Source organism: Suricata suricatta, chromosome 16, assembly GCF_006229205.1.
Source record: "Suricata suricatta isolate VVHF042 chromosome 16, meerkat_22Aug2017_6uvM2_HiC, whole genome shotgun sequence".
NCBI lineage: Eukaryota > Metazoa > Chordata > Mammalia > Carnivora > Herpestidae > Suricata > Suricata suricatta.
Genome location: NC_043715.1, coordinates 19590418 through 19596807, shown reverse-complemented (window position 1 = coordinate 19596807; position 6390 = coordinate 19590418). Strand labels below are relative to the sequence as shown.

General features: G+C 41.1%; 1 long non-coding RNA gene across 13 annotated transcripts in view; it reads left to right on the top strand.

The window, feature by feature from the left end:
• Positions 1-6390, top strand: part of LOC115280780 — a 116852-nt gene that overhangs the window by 29680 nt on the left and 80782 nt on the right. For all 13 annotated transcript variants that reach the window (XR_003903934.1, XR_003903935.1, XR_003903930.1 and 10 more), the window contains exon 2: positions 2418-2480. This is a non-coding gene — a long non-coding RNA (uncharacterized LOC115280780). The remainder of the gene's footprint in view (positions 1-2417; positions 2481-6390) is intronic.

The window sequence follows — 6390 nt, the reverse complement described above, 5'->3', positions numbered from 1 at the left end:
AAGTATGTTTTGAAGAATGAATTTTAAAGATTGAGGTCACTGATGTTTTTGCATTTTCTCCCATTAGAGTGAATAAAAACAAACTTAATATCATAGCCTCATGCCAGATCATCCTCGTGGCTCCTGATATTTCACAGATAAGCCCATTGGACATCTGGAAATCAGCTCCATGAGCACCTTGAAAATAAGTACCTACATATTTAAATACACACTTACCATGGACATACTGCTTTTTTTTTTTAAGTGGGAACACATTTCTTAAATGAACTTAATCTCAAAAGAATGACATAGAAAAGCTAAAATAGTAGGCTTTTTTGTGATATTCTAACTTGATTTAAAATCACTCCCAATTCAAATGAAAAATAACTTCTTTGAAAAAAGTGGGTTTTTTTCCCCTTGATGAGAATACACAGTCACTTTGAGGAATTTGAGAGCTGATGTAAAAGTAAAGAAAACAAAAAGCACACATCCTCTCACATCTCAGAAATAGGTGTTAATCATTTAGTAAATTGTCTTTTTCTTTCTTGATTTCATTTATCATTTCCCCCCACTTAACAGGTATCATAGTGCACATAGAACTTCATATATTTTCTTATATTCCTTTTAAGATTCTCTGATACTCATTTTCCCATGTCGATAAAAATCTTCAAAATTTTTTCTAATATCTAGTCAGTGTTCTATCATATAGATCCTTCTATTCCCTTACATTGTCAATTTGGGCTCCTAAAAAGCATTTAGAATGCACTTCTTAATGAAAGAAGGATAGGAGCAAAATGGGTTTGAATTTAATTTGGAAGAAGAATATATGAAATCACAGAATTTTCAAGCCAGAAGGTGACCGCTGGGCCTCCTTCAGAGATCTGAAAATCCCAGCCTGGGGGAAGGAGACTTTTCTAAGGTTACATACACTGTTGAGTCAGCAATGGAAATCTGTTGATCTTTTTACCAGCTCCTCATCCTCCCTGTGCAAGGCATTTTCCTTCAAGAAGGACAATGGTCATTCTGCTCTTTGAGAAAAATTGCTTACGAGACCAGCACCTGGGCCCCCAACAGGACGTAAAGAGACTGAATAATGAGTTTATATTGGAAGGGACACCTGTTGTTATTTCAGGTTTAAACCAGGTCTTCCGCCAAACCAAATCAGAATGATGCTTGGAGAACACCTGGACTAATGGGCTTCAAAAAAATTTGGGTGCCAAAAAAATGTTTCATGTACCAGCATCAGAAAGATTACTGGTGATACCATGTTTTGAAACTCCCCAGATCTCACATGCCTCATACCTGTCTTAATGACCATATTCAGGCAAACACAGTTAATAATTTTAGAACCTTTGTTGAGTGTGCAATTGTGTATCTGTTATACCCTCTCAGTTACGTAAGCAGTGGAGGGAAAGAGTTCCATCCTACTGGTGCTATGGAGTCACAGAACAGATAGAAGAGAGCTGAAAAGACCCTTCCCACTTAGACGACTGAGACAGGGAAAGGAAACCTGAGAGCTGCAGTTTTGTGGTCTTTTATTGAAATTATTTGCTAAACAACCAATGAGATGGAATGGACGGAGTGAGAGAAAGAGAGAGGGGTGGATGAGAGAGAGAAAGGAAAGAAAGAGACATGGGGGGGGAAGGATAAGGAAAAAAGATGGAATGTGTTTAGGCTGATCTTGCTAATAAGTATGTCAGATATACATGCACAGGGATGCTGGCTCTCTAGGCCAGTTGTTCCCTACAGGGCTTCCTGAAAGAGCAGGTTGGGAGAGCTTAGTCTCTCCCCAACCTCCCACCCTCAGCCTCATCCTCCCTGATTACAGGAAAGGATGACTAAATGCAGCTTTGATGGGTAGGGGGGAGATGGAGTTCATTGTTCTTGGATGTTATTCTCTCCCCTTTGGTGGAAAGGGGGAGAGGGTTCTACCTCTCCATGAAGCCAGAGAAACGATGGGGTGGGCCAGGACAGTCACCTATGAAGACTGGGAAGGTGATGACAAAAATCTCCATACTGAAGGCTTAGTAGATTTGCTGACCTGCCCTTCAGTTACCAAGGCAGGACGCCAGACACAATATAGTACCTGACATATAAGAAGAATTCCAAAATGGCGAATATTGATTCCTCTTCTTATTTTAATATTTTTGATCATTTCATTTTGCTTTATACTTCCATTAATGAAAATGCAAATACTCACTAAGCAAATCCTGGATAATGATGGAAAGGCATGGTTGTAGTAGCACCTTAATTATAACCTAGAGTCTGGCTACATTGAGTTTTGCAACCATGAAAGTTTAAGCATTTTGTCTACTAAAATATCACACATGAAAGATTTAGAGAACTTTTATAATAAGATTCATCCATGAGTCAATCACCTGTAGAACATACTTTGAAAGCTGTTGATTAACAACATCTCTATGCATTTCCATTTATAGGTGTATGACTGTATATCTGGATCTGTACAGACACTCATACACACATATTCCTGAAAGTTTTTGGTAAGTTTGGAATAATTTAACCAACTTATGAATTTAATTAAGCTTTTCTCCACATAGTGTGTTGGAAGAGACTGCAGTTTATACAAAGACCATAATCTAGAAAAAAAATTATTTTTCAGAATGGAAACCAGGTCCCCAGGGCAAATGGGACATTTTGCTTGTCAGCAAAATAAATTTATTCTGAATTTATGAATCGATAATAAGCTGCCTTCTCATAATGATTAATGATAATTAACCTTTTAAGGCTCCATCACTTACCTGGCCATCTCTGGCTGACAGGCCTTGGAGACAGGGCAGAATGCTGATGGTGGAAGAGACCTTTCTCTGGACTCCCAAGGTCCTATTAGGTAGAAAACACCATTTCTGTGTAGAGATGTCACAATAAAATGCAGCCTCAGAGAATTTAAAACAAGGGGAAAGTATATGCATGGCCCATAGGGGTGAGTTGCTTTCTCCTGGAAGGACTTGAAGGCTGGAGTCAGCCAGCCCTACTGCTAAAAACTGTGGGACATTGGTCAAGTCTTTCCACCTTTGTGCAAATGACTTATCTATAAAGTGGATGAATAGTGAATTTATTAACAATCAACGTTTTATTTAAAAAAAGGTTTATTTATTTTGAGAGAGAGAAATAGAGAGTTAGTGGAGGAGGGGCAGAGAGAGAAAGAGAGAGAGAATCCCAAGCAGGCTCTGCCCTGTCAGCACAGTGCCCAACACAGGCTCGAACTCATGAATCATGAGATCATGACCTGAGCTGAAATCTCAGAGGCTTAACCAATGGAGCTGCCTTTATGCCCAACAATTAACCTTTTAAATGAAGAGCCCCAGGGGCCTGCACAGGGCCAAAGGCAAGCCCTCTTCTCAAGCAGGCAGCACCGCATAAAATCTGTCTTCAGTGAGCACTTGTCACACATGCTGACGCTAACTTAGATCCATGACGTGCTCCCCATCTTTGCCTGTCCTAGGCTTCCACCGACATTGGCAGTATGAACATCAAAGATAGCTGGGAAGTAGAATCTGGATTGGGGTTTAGCAGGTAAGATGTTTATCAAGAGGAGCTCTGAGGAAGAGAGAAGAAGGAAGCAAGGTTCAGCAGAGCAAGGAAATTTGAGGCATAGTGGTAGATGTGGTTGAGCCCTGGAGCTAGAATGGCCCCATCAGAGTCCTTATTATTATTATTTTTTAATTGAGGTATAACTAACATAAAGCATTATATTAGTTTGAGGTGTGCAACATAATGATTGTATATTTGTGTCCAGCAGAGTCGTTCTGAAACCGCATCAGTGGCCAAGACTGTACAGCCTCGCAACAGTCAGTCACTGGATGCAGGTTGTCCCAAAGAGAGTTAGGACCTTGATCAAGGTGGCGCTCTGTGCCTGACGGAATTCCTGTCAAGGGGCTTGGAGTTGAAGGTGGTTTGCAGACAGCACTCCAAGCCTCTGCGTCCACCAGCCCTTCACAGGACGGGACATTAGTGGCCTATCCCAGTGTTCTCCGTACTCAGTAAGCACTTACTGTGTCGCAGACAGGCTCTGCCGGGCTGGGAGCTGCTGGATCACCTCTCGCTCTGGTCATAACCCTGCGAGACAGGTGTGCACATTTGCCACATGATGAAACTGAGGCTGAAGGTCCAAGAACCAGTCACTTGTGCACCTAGAATTAAGACCAAGTTATGAGCTCTACTTAATCTTAACTTGTATGAGTCCACAGGTTTGCAGTAAATTGAGTCACCTCACACTAGCCACCACTTCTTGCTTATACTTCTGTGACTTTTGCTTGGGGACTGGTTTCACTGCCCCCCTCTGTTTAAATTCCATAGCTCTGTAGAATTCATTGCAGATCATGACTCCATCTTTCCCAGTCAGCTGGAAAGAATCCTTACCTGCTCTTTATTCTCCAGAATCTGGCTAGCTCTGTGAACTTGCAGAAGGTACTTGTCTCTTCGAGCCTCTGTTTTCCTCATCTGTAATATGGGAATCATCGTGGCTCTACCACATCAAATTTCTAAGAAGATTTTAAAAATAAATGCATAGGTATCACACTGATAAGCATGCCTGGTATTTTAAGGGCTGTATAAGAATTTAATTGTTATTTTTATTTGCATTTTCTTCTAATAACATATGTCAGTATTATTGTCATTAATGTTCATGTGTCTGTGGCTTTTCGTTATAAGCTTCTTTTTTATAAGGATAAAGTAGTGTGATATTTACCATAATATATTTAGGTCTTAGCATAATGCCTCCTAGCAATAGGCACCCAATAAAAGGCTATTTCATTGAATTACATTTTAACAAAATACAACCAAGTTTTAGCAATAATAAACCTTGTTATCTTTCAAAATTGTCTCCTTGTCCCCATGTATCGCCCTGGCCAAGTCTGTATCATTTCTTCCTTCTGATTTGAAGTCAGACAGATTTGGGGAATCAAAGTCTGGCTGGACATTTGTTACTTAACCAGTTTAATCCTGTATTTCCACATTGGTACAATGGAAACAGAGTGCTGAGTCATGGGGTTTGTAAAGAGAATTAAATGAGATATGTAAATAGAGCAGTTAGTCCAGGACATTAGGCAGGCAAACCCTCAGCAAATGCTTGTTTAGTAACAGCAACATCTCCAGTTACCACCCCAAACATTCTTCTTGTTGAATGTTTTTAGTGCTTCTTAGCCTTCTGTGGGATAAAAGCACCAAATTCGAAGTACAGTAGAAAGACACACCCATTGGAGTCTGGTTGCATCAAAAAGTATCTCTCTTCTTTTTTTTTTTAAAGTTTATAATATTTACTTATTTTTGAAGGAAAGAGATACAGAGTGCGAGCAGGGGAGGGGCAGAGAGAGAGGGAGACACAGAATCCAAAGCAGGCTCCAGGCTCTGAGCTGTCAGCACAGAGCGTGAAGCAGGGCTCGAACTCACAAACTGGGAGATCATGACCTGAGCTGAAGTCAGATGCTTCACAGACTGAGCCAACCAGGTGCCCCCTCAAAAAGTATCTCTTAACCTTTGAACAAATTGATTGATTTCCCTTAGTCTTGGTGAGTTTGTTTGTTCGTTTGTTTGGTTGGTTGGTTGTCTTTGTTTTGTTTTGTTTTCTTTGTAGTTGGGAACAATATAATGTGTATATCATAGAGTTTTTAGGGTTAGGTAGGGTAATACATCTGAAGCATCTCATTTAGCTACCGAGACCCAGTAGGCACATACAACATGTGAGCTTTGTGTATGAAATGACACGCGGTGAATACAGAGAGGTGCCAAGAGAGCGCAGGAGACACGGCCCAGAGAGGGTCCTCCGCGCACATGGAAACCTTTCTGTTATCTACACCATTCCTCCCCAGGGACACTGGCGACTCCCCAGCTCCAAATCCCACACAGTGCTCAGGAGAATGTTAAATGGTGGGGAAACGTGATAAAGTCTGTTCTAATGAGATGTCCCGTTGACTCTGGCTGCTCCCAGGTCAAGCTGCCTGTGTCAGAGCAAGAACACTAATGGACTCGGTGGTCGTGTCTCTCCATCTGACTGAGCTCTGGGTTTTTAATGAAGCAAGCAGCCCACACGCCCAGGCAGTTTTGGTATGTGTGTGTGCCTGTGTCTCCAATGACAAATGATTTTTGTCCTAAAAAGAGAATGGAGAAAAACGACAGGACATGAAGGCTCAGAATGCCCTCTTATTTGCATCCATCAGAGAAAAGCTGACCAAGACCTTCCCACACATGCAGATGACCCTTGCACCAGGCAGGAAGGAATAAAAACACACTGCTTTTCCAGAGGGTCCAAAATACCTTCAATAGCTTTAACAAAGGCTAGTGTCAGCTGCTTGACTTCTTAATGATGAATAATTCATATACATCAAAGCAGCCCTCACAAAGTATTTTTTTCTACAGCCTCAAAGACAATGAAACAACAGCAAAAAGGCCAGA